The following is a 27,591-nucleotide window of genomic DNA, read 5'->3' as shown; positions in this document are numbered from 1 at the left end:
GCAGACGTGTTCCGACTGGCTCACGACCGAAACCCAACTTTCGGGCTTACATGTCCGCTTGCAAACACTTCACTTCAACACAAGTTAAATAACGCGAGACATCGAAGCGAAATGAACTAATTTTAGCAACAAAGAAGCAACCAGTCTACGTGTACGAACGAATGAATCCGTGCTGCCGTGCACTCGAAAATACCGGTGAAAATTTTAAATTCAGACCAGAGGTCACGTGAAAGATCGATGATGCTGAACGCTATTCGCGCCTATAGTTACAAAGGAAGAATAAACTTACTAATCAAAAGTACAATATCTAATCAGCAATGATCATTTTGCCCTCGTTTTTTATGTAATAAAAAGGCTTCAATAATTGTCGCAGAAAGATTGCAAAATAAATTGGCGCTTATTACGGCGCCTCTAGCGGGAAATATTGGAACTAAAGTAAGCATCACGAAGTCATTCTACTAGGCTGGTTTTGTTAGCAGCGGCGCGCCGTCGATTTTTTCGCCCTCTGCGGCCATTTATTGAACTTTAGAGTGTGTGGGGCGTGGGCGTACTGCACCCGCCATAGAATTTCTCACTATAACACCTAGAGGGTAATCTGACGCCACCGTCTATGGGAGTTTCTTAAGGGGGCACCGTGCCGTCATGGGAATGACGGTATATGTGTCTGCGAGGTTCGTGTTGGCTGGTGTTGTAAGAGGCTTCGTCTAAAACGTGGATATCGCTACGCAAATAACGCGTTTTCAAAGTAAAATCTTCATAAAGTGTTTCCATTCACGCATATTACATCTTTACTCACCCACGATGCATTACCGAGCGAAGAAAATCAAGAACAGACGACCAACTGTTTCAAAGCGAGCGCGAACCTTGTCGTCTGTCCTCCAACTTTAGCGGCCCGCTGATACTTTTTACGTAACATGTAGTCGTACACACAATACACACAATAACAAGTTCTCATAGTTAAACAAAACATGTTTTCGCGTAATAATAAAGCTAAAACACCTTTTCACGTGCTGTTCTAGCAGAAAATGAATGATTGTGACAGACGGAACGGTACTTGCCAAGCGCGTCTTCATGGTGTCCTGTCTCTACGAGAACAATGCCAATCCGAATCCACAATATACCGGCATTCCCATGCATACCACAGCGCAGCAGCGCCAGATTTCCCTCTAGGTAATGTAGTGAGAAATTCTATGGCGCCCGCTTTACGCCGGGCTACCAACAAGAGCGGACACTCCCATAGAGCCCAGCGGCCGAATTGACTGCGGCACACTAAGCGGATGTTATTAACACCTTCCGGTTTTGGGCGCGCGCGTTTTGAACACCAGTTGGTACACGCCGCGCTGGCTCCGCTGATCGGCACGGCATTTATTTTCGCTTCTGCTGAACCACGCGTGGCCTTGCCGTGGAGTCGTTTCATTATTTAGTAAAAAATGATTGCGAACGACCTTTACATGGATGGATGGATGGATGGATGGAATAACTTTAATGAAAGGTCCTGCGAGCAACGGGGCGCAAGGTCCCACAGAGCGGGCTACTCCCACGTTGGGACCGGGAGTTGTAACTCCCTGGCAGCATCGTGGGCTCGCTAGACAGCCCAGAGCTGCTCCGCCTGGGCCGTGCTGCGTAATGCTTCTTGTAGCCTGGCGGAGTCTTTACGACCTTTACAAGACTCCGCCGAGTCTATCACGTGCAATTTGTTAAAGAAAACGCAAAACGTCTTCTGAAATGATGAAATGTTTATTTTGCTCTATATAAATGTTCGTTCCGGGCTTCTTGTGCATTCATCGAAAGTTGTGACACCAGGTAAGCAGCAGTCGTTGCCGTACGAAGCTCCACCGGATGCCATCAGCTAAAAAAAATTAAAGTACCAGCATGTATCATTTTGGTATATTGACCTAACAGGAATATTGCGTGTAGTGGTTAAACGTGCGTAAGTGGTGAATGAGCGACATTACAGATAAATTCACTTTTACGTACATTTCGTAGCAAAGACTCCTCCCAAACAATGCCATAAAAGCTGAAGAAAACATCCGAATTTCAAGCATCCCTCCCTTCCCGGGCATTATTTCCTGCACTTTAAGAGCACAAATACACGGGAGACTGCGCGTTTCCAAAACAACTTGACTTGAGTAGACGCGATGGTACGCCGAGTAACAGATGTGGCTACAACATAGGCTCAGCCAGACCATGTTACACGCTCGCTGAATGCCTTCTAGTCGCTCTCAAGACAGATTCGTGGGTACAAAGCCTGTTTTCAGTCGCTCAGAATAGATAAATGTGAAATTCTTGAGCTCCTCGGCGTCATTTTTTACGCGTCCTGCCGGCGCAAGCAACACACTCCCGTGTTGTCACTCTCGGCAATCGCTCGTCGCGTTTTGGACAAGCGTGAGTACCGAAATAAGGTATATGTTGTTGCAGGGCCATAAGAAGCGTCACAAACTTGTCCCACTAAAATTCGCTAGACGCAGAACTAATTTAATATGACCGGCTTGCTTTTTCGCTAACAGCTTCACAACCCCACGCACGGCGAGCATGCCTAAAAAGTATCCCAAAAAGTTACCAAATGAATTATAATACTTTTTTGGGTCAGAGAATGCGTCACGATCTTCTACCAGTAAGATTCAGTACACGCGAAACTAACTGCGGCACCCAGCCAAGCTACTTTTCACTAACTGCACCACTACGCCGAGGGCTGCCACTATATATGCTTGAAATGTACCCCAAAAAGTAGCGAAATTAGCTACAATAATGTCTGGGGTGAGAGAAAGCGCCAACATTTGTCCCGGTAAGGTTCAGTACACGCGAAACTGCGTCACACGGCCACGGTGCTTTTCGTCACATGTCCAGGTGCGGCGAGAGTGCCCAAAAACTACCGAAATAAGTTATAATTATGCTTGGGCTCATAGAAAGCGTCGCAAACATCTCCCAGTACAAGTAATTAACTCAAATTTACTAGGCTTGGACGGCGGAGCTGTTTTTCGATAACTGCGTCACTATATAGGTTCAGTTTTGTGCAGTAAGCCTAAATGTGCTTGAAGTGCGTCGCAGACTGTCAAACAAAATTCCTAACCTTGCTGTAGTGCAGTAGTACAGCGGTGCCGTGTCGAAATGCAGAGGGAAAACAAGAGTACGCCGGAAGCCCAAAAAACGGGCTACATCCAAAAGAGACGGGTCGGCAAGCACGCGAGCTCCACGTGCGCAGCCGGCCTCGCTCGCCCCTGCGGCTTGTCTGGCGCATGACGTATGCGCGCGCGTCTGGCGTGCCGCTAGATTGTTGCTAGGCAACGCAAGAAAAATAATTCGCAAAGTATAAGTTCATTTACGCGCAAAACTTTTTCAGTTTTAGTGGGAAAGAATAAAAAAAATAAATAAAACATTCTTTTTTTCTGATGCTCGTGTCAACTAACGGTTGGAGTTTAAACTAGGCGTGACGTGTTTCCTGTTGCCAATTTTTGAAGAGTTGTTGAGTTTCGTTCTCTATGGACGACCGCACGCTAAGTTTCATCCTAGACGCCAGCGCTCGTTTCTCCCCTTGCGGAACGATTTCGTCTCCAACGTTTCCGCCGCCTCCTCCCTTCACGGTCGCGCCCGCGTTCGCGCTACGCGCGGAACGTCTCTTGTTTGCGAGGGCGCCTCTTCGGATGACCGGAAATTATTATTGTGTTGTTAAGTGTCACGACAGCAATGTAAACACGAAAGGGTTGATGCCACCAGTGAAATTCTGCTGATTCACAAGAAAATGGTAGGAAAAAAGCAGACTACAGACATGGATTACTGCGGTGCGCCGAGCGAAGTAAACAACTAGCAAACGAAGCGAGCTCGTTCATTGATCAATCCTGAGTGTATGACGGTTTTTATATGCAACCCACATATATTTAATAATTATTCGGTACATAATCCTTTTATTCATATAAAAACTTTCAGTTGTTCGACGAGCGCTTGTGCTGCCTTCTTTCTCGTGTTTCGTTTGTGTATGCGCTGCCCAAGAATGGAAACCACTTCTATTGTATGCGCTAGCAGTGGCCGAAGTTCATGCATGCCGAGAAATTTAATATGTGCACGGTCTATTGAACATGACCGGAGTTCATTCCCGCATCACCACTACACCGATCGATCGAGTTACTGGACGATACACGCCCGCGTCTTGGCCGCGCCGGCATTGCTGAAGCAGGAATGATTACTAATACTTTCAACTTCCGTCTCTTGAGCACTGTTAAAAAATGGCCAAGCTGTCTACATTGCTGCCTCTATTACATATTGTAGGGGACGTCCTAGTTAAAGTTGCGTGCGCATGTCGTACTTGTGCTATGCAGTGATATATTTTGTTTATTTCCGCACAGTGTCGATGGAAGTCCGTTGTCGCCATCAGAGACAACACGGATTTGCAGCAAATTTATTGTGAGAAACTGCAAAAATGATTTTAGCTCGTATGTGCCGTATGTATGTGCCGCATCGTACGTGCTGACAATTTTTCCGGCGGCACATACGATGTCGCTTCCAATTACCTGTTCAGCATCATTTACATGGCTAAGCAGACGCTGCCCTTTCGCCGCATCGCAGCCATAAAAATAATCGTCAAGCGTACCGATCTTCTTAAATGCAAATAGAAACGTGTACAGTCTCTTTCACACTTAGGCGAAAACTCGGAACGTATTGCATCGCGATGCGGCAAGCAATGGAGTCGTGCGGCGGGAGCAGCTCGAGCAGGCGCAGACGCTCGAGGGGCGGAGTCGTGATCTACGTCGTCTGCTACGGCGGCGCGCGCTGGCCGCATTGTCATCGGTACTGCGGGAACTGAGCTGATATTCTTTACTAAACGTTGTGCGACGCCAAACTCTGAGCCTTCATTGGCGATAATGGAGTTCCACAAACTTCTTTTGACAGCATGCTTCGTTTGCTGTTTCGAAAGTCCGGGATACTGAGCGCGTGCACGCATATTTCTTCACTGTGTGTGCTACCGTAATAAGCAGCGAAAAGACGCACCAAGATGTGCGCGCAACGTGCTCAGTCTTTATTTGGCTCGAAAGGAAAACAAAGCACTCAACAATGATAAATATGGGGGTCGAACACGATGAAACAAACGGATACGATTAAAGGAATGTTTTAGGTTAAGACAATGAGCGGGAAGTGATTTTTCTCGGCAATCTGGCAGGGTCTGTCTGGTGTCACAACACCAGACAGACCCTGCCCGACGGCGGGGAATCGGACACGTGACGCTCCGATCTTCACTTAGTATCTCGTCATGTCCGCAGCGGCAGCGATGACAGCGCTCATCCCGGAAGGCAGTGAAGTGTAGAATGACTTGATCCGGGATGTGTTCATTCGCAGAACGTCTCAGTCGCTGACGATGGTGGATCGAAGCCTATCCTCGGGCGACTGATAGAGGGGATGGTGCGCCAGCGATACTTTCAACGAGCCCCAGACATTTTAAATGATATTGGTGCCCGGGGATTGAGGCGGCCACTCCAAGAGAGTGACTGCGCGCTCTTCCAGCAGTTCTTGTACAACACGAGCAGTGTGAATCGGCCACCTGTCGCGTTAGAATAAATAGTCGCCTTCCAGGAACGGGCCGTCAAGAATGTATGGAATCAGTACGTCGTCTATGACTGCCCTGCACCTTTCAGCAATGAACTTACCTTCGAGGCGTATCAGTGGGCGTCGCACAACGCTTAGTAAAGAATACCGGCTCATTTCACGCAGTAACGATGAGATCGGCGCACTGCAGCTGACAGTAGAACGCTTCCCGACAATGCGGCCAGCGCGCGCCGCCGTAGCAGACGACGCGGTTCAAGATCCCGCCCCTCGAGCACCTGTGCGAGCTGCTGCCGCCGCCTGACTGAAGCGCTCGCCGTATCGCGATGCAATGCGCTCCGAGTTTTCCCCTAAATGTGAAACAGACTGTACATCACCCTTCGAATAAAACGTCCACGCACACACACGTAGGCACACACCGCGCCCGGTAGGAAACGTGCCCAAACACGCGCAGTGCAAGAGGGAATCATAGGATAAAGAACCAACTTTAGAGAAGTGAAACTTCACCTTTGGCAGTGGACGAAAATAAGCAGCGGCAGCGCATGGAACTTAGCGGGGCGGACGCCAGATGGCGATGCTCAACCAGGAAGCGGAAGTGCTTTTTTTTTTAGCGCCAAATCTAATATGGCCGTTTTCTGCCGGTCGCGTGCGCCGTGCTCGCCCTGCTGCCTATGCGGCATGCCTCATTGCCTAGGCTGCCGCGTAGCTGGTGCGTTCTAATCGCCAGGAGACCAAAGAGCCTCTACTGACGCCCATACAAAAAAACCACAAGTGAGTGAACAGGACGTGCAACTTTATTGGCAGAAGAAAAGCAGTGCACCTTCTCGTACAAGAGCAGAAATAAAATTTCCATCTCGAGATACGCTGAGAAGCTCACTTAAGTCGTCGCACATAGCGGTCTCAAGCAAATTGGACAGTTCGCCACCTGTTTGCATCGACAGTCGCCGTAACTTGCATTGCGAAGCAACCAGGTGACGCAGGAATCTGCTGCCGCAGCCAGCAAAGCGACATGGACTACCCGGCATTTTAGCGTTATCTCCTTTCCGACCTGCACGTTTCTTTTTGTTCTTTCGCGTGTCGCTAATGTGTAACTCGCACTTCGTGCCTCACATCCTTAATATGGGCATGGTCGGTTTTGTGGGCATCACCATTTTGCAGCCACTTTTGCAGAGGCCTTTCCACCCATGTGGCTATCAACTTTATACACTTCGGATCATGTAAACACGTCTGCTGGTTTACGTTCACACCACATCACGTCTGATGAAGGCCCACAAGCATAATTTACCCACTGCTGCAGCATGAACAATTGAACGGGGAGCACCAATTACGGCGTGTGTAAATTGGGAGTTATTGTCGCTGTGTGGACTGCAGGAGTAGATGGTTACCTCGCAGGACTGTTGCCCAATGCAGCTGACCAGATCGTCACATCCAAGAAACATAACATGGCAACCATGATCAAATGAGACTCAGCATTCAATCACCGCATTAGGTTGAGACAATACACCGTACGTTGGCTAAGATCCACATGACAACAGTGAGCATTCATGCACTATAGGTCGCTTACAGAACATTCAGCTATCCGACTTCAGGCACAGTGCTTGCCTTCGCCACACATGGCAGTCCAGTAACGAGTGACAAACAGCGGCGCAAGCAGGTTGGACAGTGTCCCAGCTGTTTGCATCGACATTCGCTGTAAGTTGCATTGCAAATCAATTGGGTGATGCACTCATCTGCTGCCATAGCCAACACAGCGACATGAGCTACCTGGCATTTTAGCGTTACCTGCTTTCCAACCTGCACGTTTCTTTTTGTTCTTTCGGAGGCCTTTAGTGGGTTGCTCACACTTGGTGCACCACCTGCTCTCAATATGGACGTGGCCTGTTTTGTGAGAATCGCTATTTTGCAAGCCTTTCCACCCATGTGGATATCAACCTTATACACTTCGGACCATGTAATCACGTATGATAGCCCTCATTGACGCCAAATCATGGCCGAGGAAGGCCACAAGCAAAATTTGCAAACGGCTGCAGCAGGAAAGGACGGAACGAGGAGCATTAATCACGCTGCGTGTAAACAGGGAGTCTATGTCGCTGTGCGGACATAGACTGAAAGGCTGTTGACCAATGCAACTGGCCAGGCTGCCACAGCCGAAAAATGTTACACGGCAACCATGATCAAGTGGCACAGTATTAAAATAAGGCTATGCAATCAAATCACTTCAGCATACCTCTAACATAACGCATTGGCACTATACACAATACATTGGCTATTATCCACATGACAACAGTGAACATACACGCACACGGGTCGCTTACGGCACATTCAACCGTCCGACTGCAGGCATAGTGCTTGCCTTCGTCGCACACGGTGGTCTGGTAACAGGCAACAAGCAGCAGCACAAGCAGAATGAGCAGTGTGTCCTACCTGTTTGCACTGACAGTCGCCACTGAAGATGAGCAACTTGCATTGCAAAGCAATCGGGTGATGCAAGCATCTGCTGCCGCAGCCAACATAACGACATGAAGTACCCGGCATTTCAGCGTTACCTCCTTTGTAACCTGCACATTTTTTTGTGTTCTTTCGCGTGCCGCTAATGTGTAACTCACAATTGGTGCCCCACATTCTCCAAATATGGGCATGGTCGGTTTTGTGGCCATCCCCATTTTGCAGCCACTTTTGCAGGCCTTTCCACAGATGTGGATATCAACTTCATACACTTCGGACCATGTAATCGCCTATGATAGTCTCCATTGACACCACATTATGGCCGAGGAAGGCCACAAGCAAAATTTGCACACGGCAGCAGCAGGAAAGGACGGAATGGGGAGCACCAATCACGGTGTGTGTAAATTCGGAGTCTATGTCGCTACGCTGACTGCAGGAGCAGGTGCTCACCTCGAGAGACTGTTTCCCAATGAAACTGACCAGGCTCCCACATACGAGAAATGTAACACGGTGACGAGTACAAAGTCGGACAGCAGCGAAACAAGTTTCCGCAATAGATCACTTCACTGTAGCTTGCGCAAAAACACAGGCTGTCGAGCAAGAATAGCAATTCTGAACGAGACTAGGAATTAAATATAGGAATGAGAAAGCTTGCATTCAAGAATGAAGCCACTTTACCTTGCAAGCACTGAAAGCCAGAAACATTAAGAAAAGTTTAATGCTACATAGCACACAGTGCAAATGTTAATGCAAGACGCACGCCAATGCCGCATCAGCTCTTTCAGGAGAGGAATTGCACATGGCAACGTACACTAGAAAATACTGCTACACATATGTTATTCTTCTAGACAGTGACTGGCATCAAGTATGAGCAAAGAATTGGTTGACCTTTAATGTTTGGATGAGGAAGAAGAGTGATCTTTAACGAGAATGTGGAATGAAAAAGCTTGCATTCATTGGAAAAAAATTATACTTCGCACAAATGGTATTTGACAATGCCAGGAAGCTCATTAAGGAAGGGCAAGCTGACGGAACTCTTTTGGTCAGCGTCGTCTGTGCTTGTTCAGAGCTCGCAGGTACATCTAAAGACACATAATTTTTGTTGTTGAGGTACCTGGATGACTCGGCCAATATCTGCGCTGGTGGAATGATGGCAGAGGCTCTTTTAACTCTTGACACAGTCGTCTGCAGACTTGATATCTCATCCAAATACTTCTAGAACGACTTCTTTGTTCGTGGTGTAAAGCCTTGCGAATTCGGCTTCAGCCCCTTCCTGTTGGTGTAGATGAGGGCTCCCGTGATGACCAACATGTGCTTGGCACAAACTCTGTTGGGGCAGAACAGTGACACATGAGATACAGCAAAGATTATCCAAAGTCATGTAGTGTTTTCTCTTATGTTCGAACCAATTATACTGAACTGTAAATACGAACAAACGTTCATATCATCTGCTACAAACAAATTGCACGTATGTAAAGATTAGCAAACCAATACAGCATATATCAAGCATATTTATCTCTGAATGAGGTGTTGTCTACCTTGTAGTAGCAGCCAAAATCCACATGATGACCTTGTTGTAGCAGGCAGCAGCTTCTGATTAGTGCATGGAGAGTGTTGCTTTATACTGGTGCCGTCCTCATTACTTCGCGTCTGGAACAGAAATTTTGACTGCGTCAGAAATTGAATAAGCGCAATTTTGCAATATAAAATGCGAAAAGGTGCGACATATACATAGTAATGGTTTGTGACTACAGAACACATGCAAATGTACACTGTTTGTTCTAGGGTGCTTAAGCAGCATGGTAAATAAATATTGCTACTCTCCATACAATTGATGTCTGCCTAACTGCAATGCATGTCAACAGCTTAAGTATTATTAAGATCACAAATGAGAACATTTGTGCGCTCATTTATGCACTAGAAGAGATCACACTGCTAGTTTCACAAGCAAATGCATGAAAGACCTGAAGCTATTAGAAATGATGCATTCTTTTTTTGCATGAACGTGATGCACCGCTGCACGACTACAAAAATAAATGTCCTCAGGTAAACCAAACTGCACAGCAAGAACATTTGGAACCAAAAGCTACGAAATATGGGTGAATTATTATGCGTGAAACTCTTTGATACATTAAATTCAGTACCTTAGGTTCAGTTTATCAAAGGGTTATTCAGTTCTGTGGACGAAAGAACTTTCAGGCGGACTCGAAAATAAATACATTGATAAGGCTACTCTGTGACCCATTGCTACGGCTACAGCGAGATAAAAAATGTGACGCGCGTTCCGATATCGCTTTCGCTTTCGTGAATTCGCAACTAAAAGTTTATTTCGGAAACAGCAACGGAGGGTCCCGACTGCCCATATGTAATGGAGCATCTAGTTCGTTAACTTGTCTGTACCTGTACGTTAGCGAGAGCAATATTACATAAGGATTCAGGCAGCGATATTAAACGATTCACCGCAACTGCTGTCCTCAGTCGAAGAATACGGTTCCCGTTTCGGTGCAGATGCATGGCTCACGACCGAAACGTAGCTTTCGGGCTTACGAGTCCGCTTGTAAACACGTCCCTTCACCACAAGTTAAATAATGGGAGACATCGAAGCGCAATAAACTAGTTTTAGCAACAAAGAAGCAACCAGTCTAAGTGTACGAATGAATGAATCCGTGCCGCCATGCACTCGAAAATACCGGTAAAAATTTTAAATGGGGCGCCTTGGACGCAGGGTATACCTTCCACCACATCCAAAACTAACGAGAAACGAAGGCACTGACTACAGGCGACTCCAGAGCAATACCTTTACCCATGGCAGGTTACTACATCATTTCCACCCGACGCCATACAGCTACACCTCTCCACACTGCAACGTGCCAGACAGCCTGGCACACCTCCTACTGCAATGCAAAAAAAAAACGAGATACCATCACAGCGGCACAACTAGTAGCCCCAGCAGACGCAGACCCAAACCTCCTCGCTGAAACGTGGGAGGCTGCAACCTCCAAGCCTGACCTGGTCGACCAGCTCGAACTCGTCGCTCGGGCCCGCAGGGCGATCCAAGCCAGAGGGTTCCTGGAATAAGGGACCCTCCCACCTCGACTGACAAGTCACTGCTTCAAATAAAGGTTTCATTCTCTCTCTCAGGCCAGAGGTCACGTGGAAGATCGATGATACTGAACGCTATTTGCGTTTATAATGACAAAAACAGTAAAGTTACTAATGAAAGTACAGTATCTAATTAGTAATAATAATTCTATGGTCTATTTTATGTAATAAACATGCTTCGGTAATTGTAGGAGAAAGTTTGTAAGAAAAATTTGCGCTTACTAAGGCGCCCCTAGCAGGAGGTATTGAAACTAACTCGAGCATCCCTTGAGTGCTTCTGCTATGCTTGTTTCATTAGCAGCGGCACGCGGTCGATTTTTTCGCCCTCTGTGGCCATTTCTTGAAATTGAGAGTGTGCAGGGCCTGAGGCAATCAAGGCGGTGTGAACGAGAGATGGGAGAGGCGTACCCCAACCACTAGTTGAATTTTGCCCCGCATGCGGCGCTCTCAACGCCGGCGCAGCTCGCGGTGCCGTTCTTGTCTATGGGGCTACCTCCGCGCCTTGGCATGCTGCCTGCCAGCCCAGATAGCGCGCGATGCACTCCGGTCCTGGCTGGAGTGTGCCTTCCGATGAACTCTGCATGTGCCCCATCTCCGGCCTGAGATGGGACGAGGTGCCCGCGCTCGCTACGCGCGCAGAACGCCGGCGGCGCGGTGACGATAGGCCACGGCCGCTCAATGGAAACGCACTTGGTGCGGCCCGTCGCGTCGCGCCGGTTTTACTGGGCGAGGGCGTGATGCGAGAGTTTACAGTTTCCGCCGTCGGGGCGCCACTGCTCCGGGACGCTTTGCAGGAGGAAGAGTGCTCGAGCGCCGCAGAGCCAGTGGGTCTCACGCGTCGCAGCGGGTTTCTTTATGATATACCACTGCCCTACTGGATCTGCGCACGTGTGTGATCGTGTACGGTGTCAACAGACGTTAGCACAGACGGAGCCATGCCGCGCAACTGCTGTGTGCCGCTGTGCAGCACCAACGCAAGGAAAGATCCGACGATCCGATATCATGAATTTCCGTGAGATCCTCAACGGCGGGCAGCATGGTTGAAGAAATGGTTTCGCCATGTTTGGCGAAAACAGCCGTTAAATTTCCTATTCAGGATGGTGAAACTTGTGTTGCCAGCTGCCATCTCATCTGCAGCCAGTGAGCTCTCGAGTGAGCTTGAATTCATCACTATGTGGAGTGAGCTAGTAGCTGATATAGAGTTAGCACCAATTGCATACCTGGCCGGCTACGTTGCACGTGCATGTGAGGAAAAGGTACAGTTGTTTTACAAGTTTAAAAAATTTGATTAGGCGTGCATTCTTTTGTCCTTTGTTTAACCGACTAATTCACACACACACACAGCGAGGCCAGCTGAAGCAATTTATAGATTGATCCGCAACGTTGATGATGGGTGGCTAAGGTGCCCAACAATAGAAGCAGTTGGCCTGTGCAAGCTTGTATGCACCTTCGTCACCAAGGTCATGAAGTGCTCAGACGTGAGACGAACCAGCAGGCTATGCAACACCTTGATGTCAGCACTACTTTCTCATTTCACACCATGTCCGGCGCTGACTTGTGAAAAAGAGGATCGCAACCACGCTGACGACCTCTGCACAGTATTTTTGAGCAAGCTCATAAGACCATTGTTGACGAACTGGGCTAGCTGCCTGAATTCGACAGTAGAAAAAATTTTGCTTACACATAAACCTCTCTCGAGGAAAGTTCTGCGCTTGTAACGGTTTCAGATTCTGTGCACATGAACTTTGAAATGAAAAGAAAAACTGGACTCAACCTACTGACTTCTGGCTTTATTGTTTTCTTTCCGACCATTGATGTAGGCTAAGTGCCCATTTGCAAAATATTTCCCGCATATACCCGTGAACCGGCTGAACTATAATGCAGTACATTTCTGCATGTCCAGAAACGTAAAACAGCGTTATTCATCGGCTCTAATTGTGGACTAGACTGATCAGAGTTCGGACTTCTTAAAACGAGCATTTTTATGCTAACCAACTAATTATATGGAGCAAGTTAATATAGCGGATAACCGGCTTCGCGTGTGTCGAACGCTCGAAGAAGCGCACCTAACATAGGTGATTTCCGACACAAACTGTCGCTGACAACTGCAGCGATGCTGACGTACTGCTATCAATAGCAAATCGCCCGTGGATATTACCATTCATATTTTGTGAAACACCGCTACACAGCTCTTTATCGGAACAAATCAAGCGCTGACCGCGCGGCGGGCGGAGAGCACAGCTCTCCCCCCGCAACTGTCCCGGAGCAGTGGCGCTGCGGCGGTGGCGATGGGAACTAGGCGCGTCACGCCTCTCTCGGCCGACGGGCCGCACCAAGTGCGTTCCATTGAGCGGCCGTGGATAGGCACTCGAGTAGCGTGACGCGTGACCATATGCGCGCCTGCGCGATACGCTGGCGGCAAATGGACGCTCCGAAGTGCATCGTGCATTGGCGCGGCAGTAGAATCAGAGCGCGCTGTCTCGAGTGCACTGACAGCGCTGATTGGTTGTTTGCCTCCGCCAAACGAAAAAAAAAAGAGTTGAAGGCTTTTTTTGTTAGTATCATTTGTGTTTAGGGCGGTAAACTCAAAATTTAATCAGTTGTTCAAATCTTGAAAGATGATGCATCCTCAATGTAGGGCGATGAAGAGGCGAAGGCGGTTCCGCCTGGTCTTTGGCAGAATGTCAGAAAACATTTGTGGGACAAACGAAAACTTGAAACCGATGATCAACACACGACGACAGGCACGAAAGTTGTGAAATGAATTCTTGTTTAAGTGAGTTACTTTTAAAAGCATTTTTTTTAAAGGGCGAGACTAGAAATCAATTTCTTTTGAAGCGATAAAGTAATAAGTCCAATGTCTGATTGCAGTAAGGAACTGCTAGCCGTGCGGGAATAATTTGAAAGGATGAAACATGCTGCCTTTTTCTGAATGAATGCTGTGGTAACTACTAATGTTTTCTGACCAGGGTCTCAAACTGATGGCGGCTACTCTAGCTTGGGTCCAATTAGTGCTTTGTAGAGCAGTAATATTAAATGGGCTTCGTCTTTCGAGAAATTCCACCATATGCAGCCTAGGGATCTGTTGGCATTGTTAGTGACGTGTGCAGTGTGCGCATACCACAAAAGTATGTTGTTTAGTTGGATTGCGAGATATTTATAGGAAGTCACGCTCTCAACGATGGTTCCATTGATAATATAGCCGAAAGGAGTAGGTGAGATTGAGCGATGGAAGACACACATACTTTTGCATTAAGTGGGATTTGAAAACATTAGCCATTGGGAGCACACGACTTTGAGATTTTATCTACGTCTGACTGAACAATAAGGTTATCATGCTGATCAGTTATTTCATCGTATATGGAACGCAATTGCCGGCAACTGGTGTAATATAATTAATAATGACGGCAGGTAAGTCGGTGATATAAATTAGCAATAGTAAGGTGCCCAAGGCCGAGCCTTGAAGAATATCTGACTTTACGGCGCAATGCTGGAGAATCGTTAGCTGTTACAAACTGCGTACAATTGGTTAGGAAACATTCTATCCATTTCAGACGATGTGGTTCAATATGAGGAAACCGCCGTGGATGCTCGGTCGCTATGGCTGCGAAGCGCGCGGGATGCCGGCCATCTGGATGGGCGCGAAAACACCGGTGTGCTTTGATTTAGATGTAAGGTGAAAAACCCCAGGTGACCCAAATTATTCCGGAGTACGTCACTAGGGTGTGCCTCATAATGCGGTCATTGTTCTTGCACGTAGAACCGCATAATTTAAATAATTTAGGTAGGGTCAATATTCAGAGTACAATGCTCAAGAAGCAGAAAGTGATTAGACACCTTGTCAAACGCCTTTAAACACTATAAAAATACAGTTAATCACTTAGCCTTTGTCTACAGAGGAAGAAATGTTGTGCATAAACGATATTAGCTGAGCTTCTCAAGAGTAGTTTTTTTTCGAAACCATGCTGAAATGATGTGAAGAAAGAGCTCGAGTGCAGAAATGTCAATGTGAGACCAGAGATTTGTCAAAAGACACACACGGTCAAGTCGTTTATTAGATTGTCGCCATCCATCCAGAAAAGCAGCACTTGCATCATAACAATACATTATGTATGAGTGTTCTCTGGAGTTAGACACGCAAATAAAATCTCCCAACACTACCAGATATGTGTCATTGTCTAGGAGCGGCGAAAAGGAGAAGAAGTGAGCGTTCCTGATATTCACTTTTAAGGGAGCGTAGACGCAAATAAACCGCCAATTACATGCACGAGAACAGAGGTCAGAGCATATCGAACCTTTCCGCTGAACAGTTTGTTCAACAGCTGCGTTTCCTCAGTGAAAGCACACGAATACAAAACCATTGCCGCCTCTCCCTCCTACTGCACGACCAGCGGTCGGAAATCCAACTGTGCGTTGTTTAAAGCACTATGCTCCAATCACGCTTCAAAATGTGTCACAGTAGAGGGAAGACGTACGCAGCACTTGGCTGCAAAAATTGCGATTTTGGGAGGTTTACTGGGCACAAAGCAAAGCTCAGAGTTCGTCGTCACCCACGGCTTCATAGCCTGCTCGCGGTGCCCGATCGACTGTGTGGTTGGCTGGCTCCGGAAGCCGAGGGCATTGAGCTGCGTCCGATGGCTGATGAACGCTCCCTGCCACACGCCCTCCTTACGCGTGTGTTAGTGGCTTTCTACTGGTCCACGAGCACGCGGCCCCACGCACTACGAGGAAGGAGCTAAAAAAAAAAAAAAAACGAGCCAAGAAAGACACACAGGACAGGCGCTTTTATGTCCTTTTATAGTTCCTTGATTTTCACTTCGCTGTCTTTCGCCCATCACACCTGCGACATAGTCACGCGCCACACCTGAAGCACTTGGTCTTTCTCGCCACACAATCGCCACGCACTATATTCGTTTGCCACGGAACTCACCACAGACAAAGAGTGTCCGGTTCGCCGCACTACCAGCGCAGGTAACGAACCATACGTGGCTCATTTGAAGCATTCCGACATGTAAAATATCTGCAGTATTCACTACTTCAAGCAGAACGTCTGGGAAGCCAGGAGCACGGTATGGTCTCCCACAGAATCCGCATGAAGACAAACGGAATTCAAATTACCGCTACTGGATGGTAAACGTGTCGGGAGGACTACCAAGTAACTTGCATCTTTATACAGAAAAGGTGGCGACAATCTTAGGCCTGCATACTACTGTTTCCAAAGCTAGCCATCTATTTCAAATATTTGGCACGTGCTTCTCTTGACGCTTTCTTCTTTGCTCGCGACAGCTGGCGCTTTGTGGCGCTGGGTCAGAGTGCGCCATTTCCGAGATAGCGCACATTCTCCAGTACTTTTATCGTAGCAGCTAACGATACCTGGAAACTGTGCGGCGTTGTAGCGACTTCGTGATCGGCCCAAGGTAATTATGTTGTAACATTTTCTCGCCGGAGTACAAATGCCCATCATCGTTTTGCATACACCGCATAGAACAGCACGTACGCACGATTGTAGAACACTGAGTCGCAGATCACATTGCCGCCCATGTTTTTTTTTCGAGGAGGCCCGTTGAGTACTTGTGTAGAACCCAACAATCGGCTTGTATAAACTCGAGTCGAACAGCAGTTGTGTGCCATAGCCGCCATGCGATCGACGTCAGCGTTCATGCTTCCATCTCTCCTCCCCATCTTTCATCCCCCCATCCCGTTTCCCATGTGTAGGGTAGCGAACCGGTTAAGCTAAACTGGTTAACCTCCCTGCCTTCTCCACTTTTTCCTTCCTCCCTTCGTCAGCGAGGTCACCGTCTTGCTGCTGTCGTCAAACACACGTACGTTCACTTCACACACACAACTCGATTTCCACAAGCATGGTGGTCCACCTGGTAACCATTTACTGAACCACAAACAATGCTGGCTAGCCATGTACCTGCAAGATGCTTCGCATAACATGGATACCCACAGTGCGCTGGTTATCGTCAATGTTTTATTACGTGCAGTTTGCAGAATCGCGATATCGTATTATTTACCCAGTTAAGTAGTTTTAAAACTTCATGGTAGTGCTTTTTTCCAAATTTTTAGTTTTCATGAATTTTGTAAACAAATAGACGTCTCAAATAAAAACTATACTTTCTACTACAACTACATTTTAACGGTTGTTCTGTAATGGAACACAACTCCTCAAAATGGGTACAGTGGTTCCCGAGAAAAATTATTTCTCCTTTGCCACACATATAAGTAGGAGCCGCCGCGCTAATGCTTCCTCTTAAGTGCTCAGTGCACATTAGACACAGCAGACATTGTATGCACTACGAGATGTCAAACAGTGGTTACTCGTTGCAAACTACATTCGAAGAATGTGCCCCATGCTCCAAACAAGACGTCCACTGATCATTGTTAAAACGCGCAGTTTTTTTTTTCATTGTGTTAACCAGTTAGCGAACCTGTGTTTAAGTGAGAACGTAAAACGTGCTCTTCAGGCCCAGGTGAAGAGATACCCTTGACATTAGCCTTATATCGCGCACCTGTGCTCCGTTTGCGATTGCAGCTCGCTATCGCGCCGGAGAAACGCGCTTTAAATCGGTATCTAGAATGTACACCATACGATATTTGCTGTACCTCAGTTTGGTGCAACGCATCCGCCATTATGTAGCAAAACAACATTATTATACGAGCAATAAATGTCCAAAACGTAAATTTTGTTCTTTGTATATTCTTTTGCGTGTTCTTTCGAAAGATGAGTATCCCAGCAACGCGTCCACATCTGCGAACGGGCGCTTAGATGCTCGCATGTCGGAGCATGCACTCTGGCGTGGCAACAGAACTTTTCGATTTTCAGGAAAGAATGAAAGTTACTCTCCTTGCAGAATTGGATGCAATGGAAATAAAATTGAAATTGCGCTTCCCGGATCGACAACTTTATGTTGCCATGTGTTTCAACACTTATTTTCTGTTTAATAATTTTTTTTCTTTTCGGCACGCCGCTTCTCCTTCGCGTGCTCTGATGCATTTACCTTGAAAGGTGCCCGAAAGCATGTCACGACACCACTGATTTGATCGTCGATTCGAGCTCAGAAGCAGAGCGCATTTGATACGTGCCGAATCTCTGCCTATAACTTCTTCCCACCATTTCATTCATTCGATAACCGTTTCGGCTGTTTTTCTTTCTATGTGTGCTTATTCGATGGGTAATTGCGCCAGTCGGCTCATGTGCCGCATTTGTCTAGCGGGAGCCCTGAAAAGGCTGGCGCTCGGCATCGTGCGTGTGAAGCGCGCTACTACGTGCCACACTGATTCGACCTCCCCCAGAAAAAGACGCCCAGCACGCTGACGGTTGCCAGATCGAAAGCCAGCCCTCCCGCCTTGTTAAAATATAATTTGAGGACACCGAGTACCGATGGTTGTCTGGGTTTTCCTCGCCCACAAGTTGGTGGACTTCGCGTCATCGCTCTCAACTCCTGCCCTAAACTTCCCTCAGCCACGTCGCTAGGCCCACCCCCGCCTGGAACTCGAGTCTTCGCAGTCCGCCTTCTGTCCAGCGAGCCACGGCCGCAGATTCCTCCGATCACCAGCGCCACCACACCGAGAATTCCAGCTCTCCCCGGTCGCCGTACTCGCAACTTTGCTTGCTTGTCGCGGTTTTGTATCGCTCTCGCCGCAGTTGACAAAAAAGTAATCTTTTTTTAAATTCTTGATACAGAGACAGGATGATTCGGATGAAGGCTGAAAACGACTACATGTTCTCCTAGCTGGAGACTATGACATATTTCCCTTGGTTTGAGGGGTCACGCCCTCAGGTTATTCTTCTAGGGCCTCCATGGCCATCCATGCGTCGCAGAATGAGTCTCGCTGGTGGCTTCCCGCAACCGTAGCGAGTTGCTTTATTTTTTTTTTCTGCTCTTTAAGCTATTACACAGGTAGGCACCTCGGCTCCAACCCTTGCTTTCTCATTAGAAAAAAAAAATTGAAATAATGACTGCAGCAGGTATCCCAATTTCACTTTCGCAGCCGAGTTTGTGCTAAGACATGACTTGAATTACATATCTCAATGACAAGATAAGTAACGAACCTTTATGACTGAGCTTTGGCCATGAACTGACCCTGTACATTTGAAACCCGTGGTTCGATAAATGCATTCCGCTTGGAAATTATTTTTCTAGCGCTACTGCTCGTCAAAGAATTGCGATCACATATTTGCTGTCCATCATCGCTAGTTCTAAGACCCACTCGTCTTGCATCTCGTCAGAAGTGCAACGCAGGCGCGCGGTAATGCCGACGCCGTATTGCCAAGTGCCAGAGCTGACAGCGGCTTATCAGCCAGTCGCCTGCGGGCGTCGCGAGGCCGAACGTCTGTCAAATATAGAGCACTGGCACGTGGGTGGGCTTCACGCTTCCGGAACACGTAACACGCTTCACGTTCCGGAATCATATATTTGAGCAGTAATTATAAGACTCAATGGCGCGTGCCGTTTCGGCGTTACCTGCTTTTTGATGTAAATTGTGTTTCAAGAAGAGCTTTCCTAGGAGACGCCAAGACGACAGATTGGCGATGTCAATTTTCTCTCTCTCTCTCTCTCTCTCTATATATATATATATATATATAAAGAAAAGAAACTACGTGGGCGAAGAAGAATGCGGCTGTCGATATACTGTGCCATGATTTCTGCACGTTGTCGCCAGAGTGTCTGGCACACTGTGACAACCAATCTGGTGCGCTGGTTGTCGAAAGCGTGCTACAAGCGCACCTGCTTCACATGACCTAAGCAATTTTTGTAGGCTCTCTGTCGTCGGAAATAATCTGTTGATATGCTTGTGACAAACCTGATCCGTCCTGCGAAGGTACCTCGCCTCACTTAGGCTGTCGGTGCAGCATCCACATGCGGTGGCAGTGCACTCTATCGAGGGAAGGGGCGCGCCTCATTGAGTACACAATCCAGAATGAGAAGGGAAAGTGGTTACGACTGCAAAGTGAGAAATAAAGGAGACAAAGAATCAGGCGTAAAGGGCCATAAAAGGTCGGAAAAGTCTTGATTTTACAAGTGGGGAGAAGCTTCGGGGTAAAGTGAACTCTGGAAACAAACTATTTCGGTATAAATAGAGCCCGACAAACACAAAAAAAGACAAAAGAAGGCAACCGTACAGACGCTAAGCCTTTTTTTTTTACCTCGGAACTGTCTTTATTACGTCCGCAGCATTGCTTCATACGTTGTTGGGAAACATGTTCAAAGCTGACGACGACAAAGAGTTATGGTTGCACGACACCACCTTATATGTGGCGGTATAAGAGAGATTGATACGTTCTTTACTTGCCGCGCCTCATTGCAGTTGCAGGCTTCAGTTGTTTAAATGCATGCTTTAGCTACCCAAGCCTGGCATTCAACAGTCATACGTCTTGTTTTCTCCGAAGAAATTTCTGTTTTAGGGAATCTATTCCGCTTGTTGAGAACGCGTGCGCCTCAAATTAGGAGCTACAGTTGATGAAAAAAATTCCAATTTGCCGCAAAATGCGAAGCAGTGACGCGATTGATATTATACGCAGTAAGTCCTTGTCTGTTTTGCCAGGGATCGACTATTCATTGGAAGACGTGCGATTTCACGGTGCCTTCGAGAATGAAAAAACGAAAAGTTTTCTTCAACGTGGACTCACGTCAAGGTCATCTTTCTTTCCAAAGGGTGATGCTCCACGGTGGTAAGCTTGGTTTGGTTTGGTTTGGTGCCTGTAGATAGAGCACAAACCACTACGGGCCATGAATCGGGCGGCAGTGGGTCGAAAAATAATAAATACTTAAATAGGATTTTTTAAAATTAAAATGAGATACTAAATGATTTCTAATCGTTAATAATAAATTTCATGCTATAGTTGCTTAAAATTAGAAGTTAGTATTTTTGGTTTCTTGTTGTGGAAAATAAAACAGTAAAATTAGCATGGAAGTCTCCTTGTTTCCATTACAAAATTATATATGGCATCACATACGTTCCTATTACAGTGTCCTAGTGCCGACGCCCCCAGAGACAGAATGATAGGTAGCGTAATGGCTAATCCAAGTTGGCGGAAGGGACCTTCCAGAAGTCGCTTTCTATGCACGTTGAACCTACGACACTCTATAAAGAAACGATCCATATTTTCGGGTTCATTGCAGTAGAAACATTTTGGAGAAGGCGCCAAACCAGACCTATGGGAATAGAAATTAAGCCTTGGTATTCGGCAACGCATACGCGTAAATAAAACTTCAAATTTTCTTGTTGCACACCATCCGCTGTGCCAAGGAAATCTAAGGTGCTGAAAATCGACGTTATCTAATACACATGATTTGGCATGTTCTTCCTGAATAGAAAATTTTTTAAAATCTTGGAGAAGTGACGTATGCCGAAGGTTTTAGGACCCTCAGTACCGGGCCTTTAAGAGATGCCGCTGCTAGTGCGTCTGCTGACTCGTTTAAAGTGAGCCCCACGTGCCCTGGCACCCATAGCAGATGGATGAGGCGTAAATGTTGGGGAATGAATGAATGAAATTCTCGGCGAATGATACACGAATTGGGCACAGATAAAGCGGAGCAAACAGAGAAGGCGTCGGTTAAGATTACGGCTGAAGAAATAGATTTGGGAAGTTTCCGTAGAGCTAGGATGATCGCCAATAACTCTGCTTGAAATATTGGCGTAAACTCGAGTAGACGAAGAGAGAAAGACCAATTTAATGATGTCGAAGAAATGCCCACTCCGGCCTTCTCTTCACTGACAGAAGCATCTGTGGCTATTAGTGCATCTATTCGGAGGTTTGCAATGTGGTCATCTAATAAACCTTTTAGGTATCGAATAGGTAGGAGCTTAGCGTTATTGGGAAATATATCGCCAAATTCAACACTTACTGTCGAAGTAGGTAAATTTTGAAAAGCCTCATCACGGATCGATATTTGTAATGGCTCTAATAGCTTCTGCACAAAAACTACCTGGGGACGATGCAGTCTGGACCATTGATTCTCAAAGAATGCAGTTGGTTCTCGAATTTTTTTATTTATTTATTTCGTACTGCCAGCCTGTTTTATAAGCCCTACGCAGGAGTGGGATATACGTTAAGGGTTTAACACCCTAATAACACGTGAAACACAAAAAAGAAAAAAAAAGTGAAAAAAAAGGGTGGAAACAAGCAAAGCGTCATCTTGTCACAATGCAAAAAAGAAGAAACAACAATAAACGACAATATAAAAAAATTCTGCAATACAGCACATATTTGCACAATGGCTTACGCACAAAAAAATAAGCGTGCCTTTAACATGATATGATCTGTATCACATAGTATATGGAATAGGACAGAGATCGTGGGGAACGTCTCGGTTCATAGATTAATGAGAGCGTGCACAAAGGACGATAAGGTTGAGCTTTGAAGAACGTTTTCAGGCAGGGCGTTCCAGTCATGGATGGTTCGGGGGAAATACGACTGCTTAAATAAAGTGGTATGGTGCGAATACTCGTCTAACCTGAGTGAATGTGATGAACGCGTTGGGCGCCGGCTACAAGGGGTAATATACAATTTTTTTTATCCAGCTTTGCATGCTCCCGATGAATTAAATATAGCATTTTGAGCCTCTCTCGATACCGTCTTACCTCTAGGGTTTCCAAGTTCGCCTCCTGTAAAAGAGCGCTAACAGATGTATGACGGCGGTAGGAATTAAAAATAAACCTGACTGATTTCCGCTGTATCATTTCAACAATATTTATGCTTGCTTGGGTTTAAGGGTCCCAGACAGGAGTAGCGTACTCTAACAACGGTCTGATGGAAGTCTTGTGTGCTAATAATCTGATGTCACTTTTAGATTTAGCCAAGGTCCTCCTCAGGTATCCGAGCTTATTCACGGCTTTTTTTCTTAATGTGAGCTACATGGCTATTCCACCTAAGGTCCGACGTAATTACTAAGCCAAGTTATTTCTATTCTGTAACAGAGGATACCTTATGGCCAATAATGCTGTATACAAACGGCTTCTTTTTGCTTGTAATTATCATTGAGACTGTTTTTCTTAAGTTAATGCTCATTTGCCACTCTAAGCACCATGTGGCTATTGCTGATAAAGATGAAGTTAGGATCGTCTGATCTGCCTCGCTGTGAATTTCATGATAAAGTACGCAGTCATCTGCAAACAGCGGAATTTCAACTGGTATATTATTCACTATATTATTGATAAAAACTAGAAAGAAAAGAGGGCCCAAGACTGATCCCTGTGGGATTCCAGATTGCACATCGGATAAGTCTGATTTCGCATCATCAACAACGACTGTCTGTCGCCTGCCCGTAAGATATGCCTCAATCCAGTGAAGTAGTTGGTCGTTTTCGAGAATAGGTTTTACCTTTGATAACAACTTTTGGTGGGACACACGGTCGAAGGCTTTCTCAAAATCTAAGAGTACCATGTCAATTTGGCCTTGACCATCTAGTGCTGCCGCGATTTCATGCACTGTTTCTAATAGTTGTGTTACGGTGGATTTACCACGACGGAATCCATGTTGTCGCGCGTCACAGGGGCCATTGTTTTCTATGAAGACTGAGATGTGCTTAAATATTATGTGTTCTATCACTTTTGATGAAGTACAAAGTAGGGAGATAGGACGGTAAGATTGGAGCAATGAACGGTCGCCTGATTTAGGGATGGGAATTATTTTTGCATGTTTCCAGTCACGTGGGATTTCTGCACATGAAAGTGATTTATTATAAATAACATAAAGATATTTGGCGCACCATTCGGCGTATCTCACCAAAAAAGCATTAGGTATTTCGTCGACGCCTGGCGACTTCTTTATATCAAGATCAAGAAGCAAGGACAGTACACCTGCTTCGTTTACGTCGAGATCACCGATGGGTGGAATATTATTTAAAACAGCTATGTGCGGTGTCTTTCCATCATTGATCGTGAACACAGAGCAAAAGTACTTGTTAAGGGCATTTGCAATCTTTAGTTTATCTGTCAGTATGCAACCATCCACACAAATATCGGACACGTGGTTTTTTTTTTTGCGCCAAGTACCGCCAGAACTTATCCGGGGATGGCAGACGAAAGTTTTTTTTAAAACAGCATTTTGGTAATAGTCTTTAGCTTTCGAAATACCAGTTTTAAGCTGTAGACGCACATTGGTTAGCTTTCCGACGTTAGCCTTTGAGGGTCGTGCTTTATGTTGCTTTCTTACTTGCTTTAGTTTTCGCCCAAGACGTACGAGGTCTCTTGTCATCCACGGATTCGTTTTACATACAACTTCCCGCTTTTTGGGCACAAAAGTGTCGATACAGTTGTGAACAAGATTTTTAAAGGAACACCATAAATTGTCAACGGACACAACGTGAGATTCTGAAAAAGATGCAAATTCAGAAAATTTATTGTCTAAGGCATCAAGTATGCCGACATCACTAGCGCGCGAGAAGTCAGGAATCATGTACTGGTTTTTACAGGGTTTTAATCTGAAATTTAGCTCTAGTGTAAGGCATATCATTCTATGATCTGAAATTCCCTGGAATATGTCGACACTCGGATTACGATTGAGGTCTTGGTCGTTTACAAGAAAGAGATCTAATGTGTTTTGCGCGCGAGTTGGTTGTTTTACCAGTTGAGTCAAAGCATGAAAAAGAACGATGTCAGTTAAAGGCTCAGCTGCCGCGCAAAGGGCATCAGGGAAATCAGTTGACCAGTCCACTGACGGGACGTTGAAATCACCAGCAAGCAAAACATTCTTGCAATGTATGCCGGTTGTACACAAAAATTCATTCAGAGCATTGAAGAATACGTCACAATGTGGTGGGCGGTAAAAACCACCAATTATAAGAGGGACGTCATCTAAAAACACTTTCACGATGACGCATTCAGTGCCGGCAATATCAGGTAACCTTTGCACTTGCAAACACTCTTGAAACAACAAAGCGGCTCCGCCTCCGCGGTAATCTCCATCTTTCCTGTATATTTTGTACCCTGGTGGTGTTATCTCGAAGTCAAGAATACCAGAGTGCAACCAAGTTTCAGTTATTATCATTACATGTGGCTGATGCGCCACTGCAATGCTTTGCAAGTCGGAAAGTTTGTTTACGATGCTGCGAGCGTTTAGATCAAGGCAACGGAAGCTCTTTAAGTGCCGGAAGAAGTTCACTGTTTCTTCTTGGTGGGTGCTAAAACGGGAATTCTTTTCATTTCAGTAGCGTCCCATGGTATACATTTCTCCGTTTATATCGATTTTGTCATGCACAAGCCTCACTTTTTCGCCTCCCTTTCTGATATTTACAGTGCTTTCCCATAGATGCCTTCTTATTTGCCTAGTTTCTGCAGAAAAGTCTTCTGCAATCTAGATTTCTTTTCCTTTTAGCTTAGAGCAGTTTCTGAGCACGTTAATCTTTTCACGGTTGTCAATTAGCTTGAGCACAACGGGCCTATTTTTCTTTCGCTTCTTCTGTCCGATTTGGTGAATTCTTTCGACTGTCGACACCTTTACACCGAGCTTATTCTCAAATATTTCAGAAACCACAGAATTTGTTAGCGATTGAATTGTTTCATCAGGACGTTCCGTTAAACCGAACACGAGAAGATTATTGCGCCTGCTCCTATCCTCGAGGTCGGTCAATTTACTTTGCATGGTATTTGTGGTTGTCTCAAGGCTAGAAATTTGGGCCGTAAGTTCTGTAAATGTTACTGCGGTATGTTCGACCTTGGATTCGATAGTGTCAAGTCTTGCTTGCATGGTTTTTTTTACCATCAAGTGTTTGACGAAACAGCTCCTCTCTGCTCGGCCCGGGGTTCCATTCTATGTCACCGCACAGTATGAGCAATGAAAATGCAACGTCTTGCACAACAGAACACAACCTGTTTAGACAAGTGGGGCACGTCAGCTGGATGAAACAACGGTTGCTAGTTTTGATAGTCGAATAGCTCTTACTAACCTGCACAAAATACAGAAATGGGTTCATGCTTGTTGGGGAGCCGCTGACGTGCCCACTGAAGAAGCTGTCGTGCGTGCCACTTCTTGTAGTCGTCATCTCTGATGACGTAGAACGGGGGGGGGGGGGGGGGGCGGATGCTCCTGGTCACAACTGCCACCGAGGTAACAAAGAAGCCCATCTGCGCAGGCGCCTCCAGTGGTGTCTGCCGATCGGATGGTGCCTTTTTCTGTTACTGTAGATGCGCCGGTCAGTCCAGCTGAGCCGAGAAGTGCAATCTGCACGAAATACAGAAACGGGTTCATGCTTGTTGGGGAGCCGCTGACTTGCCCACTGAAGAAGCTGTCGTGCGTGCCACTTCTTATAGTCGTCGGCTCTGATGACGTTCAACTGGAGAACAGATGCCCCTGGTAACAGCTGCCACCGAGGTAACAAAGAGGCCCATCTGCGCAGGCGCCTCCAGTGGTGTCTGCCGATCGGATGATGCCCTTTTCCGTTACTGTAGATGGGCCGGTCAGTCCAGCTGAGCCGATAAGTGCAATCTGCACAAAATACAGAAACGGGTTCATGCTTGTTGGGGAGCCGCTGACGTGCCCACTGAATAAGCTGTCGTGCGTGCCACTTCTTATAGTCGTCAGCTCTGATGACGTTCAACTGGAGAACGGATGCCCCTGGTCACAGCTGCCACCGAGGTAACAAAGCCCATCTGCGCAGGCGCCTCCAGTGGTGTCTGCCGATCGGATGGTGCCCTTTTCCGTTACTGTAGATGGGCCGGTCAGTCAAGCTGAGCCGAGAAGTGCAATCTGCACAAAATACAGAAACGGGTTCATGCTTGTTGGGGAGCCGTTGACGTGCCCAATGAAGGAGCTGTCGTGCGTGCCACTTCATATAGTCGTCGGCTCTGATGACGTTCAACTGGAGAACAGATGCTCCTGGTCACAGCTGCCACCGAGGTAACAAAGAAGCCCATCTGCGCAGGCGCCTCCAGTGGTGTCTGCCGATCGGATGGTGCCCTTTTCCGTTACTGTAGATGGGCCGGTCAGTCAAGCTGAGCCGAGAAGTGCAATCTGCACAAAATACAGAAACGGGTTCATGCTTGTTGGGGAGCCGTTGACGTGCCCAATGAAGAAGCTGTCGTGCGTGCCACTTCTTATAGTCGTGGGCTCTGATGACGTTCAACTGGAGAACAGATGCTCCTGGTCACAGCTGCCACCGAGGTAACAAAGAAGCCCATCTGCGCAGGCGCCTCCAGTAGTGTCTGCCGATCGGGTGGTGCCCTTTTCCGTTACTGAATATGGGCCGGTCAGTCCAGCTGAGCCGAGAAGTGCAATCTGGACGAAATACAGAAAGGGGTTCATGCTTGTTGGGGAGCCGCTGACGTGCCCACTGAAGAAGCTGTCGTGCGTGCCACTTCTTATAGTCGTCGGCTCTGATGACGTTCAACTGGAGAACAGATGCCCCTGGTAACAGCTGCCACCGAGGTAACAAAGAAGCCCATCTGCGCAGGCGCCTCCAGTGGTGTCTGCCGATCGGATGGTGCCCTTTTCCGTTACTGAATATGGGCCGGTCAGTCCAGCTGAGCCGAGAAGTGCAATCTGGACGAAATACAGAAAGGGGT

The 27,591-nt window shown here is 46.7% G+C and overlaps 1 protein-coding gene across 1 annotated transcript in view; it reads left to right on the top strand.

Moving 5' to 3' along the window:
* Nucleotides 1-27,591, top strand: part of LOC126518611 (cGMP-dependent protein kinase, isozyme 1-like) — a 648,418-nt gene that overhangs the window by 70,966 nt on the left and 549,861 nt on the right. The window lies entirely within an intron of this gene.

Source organism: Dermacentor andersoni, chromosome 1, assembly GCF_023375885.2.
Source record: "Dermacentor andersoni chromosome 1, qqDerAnde1_hic_scaffold, whole genome shotgun sequence".
Lineage (NCBI taxonomy): Eukaryota > Metazoa > Arthropoda > Arachnida > Ixodida > Ixodidae > Dermacentor > Dermacentor andersoni.
Note: the sequence above shows the minus strand (reverse complement) of the source record. Positions and strands in the feature narration are given on the sequence as shown.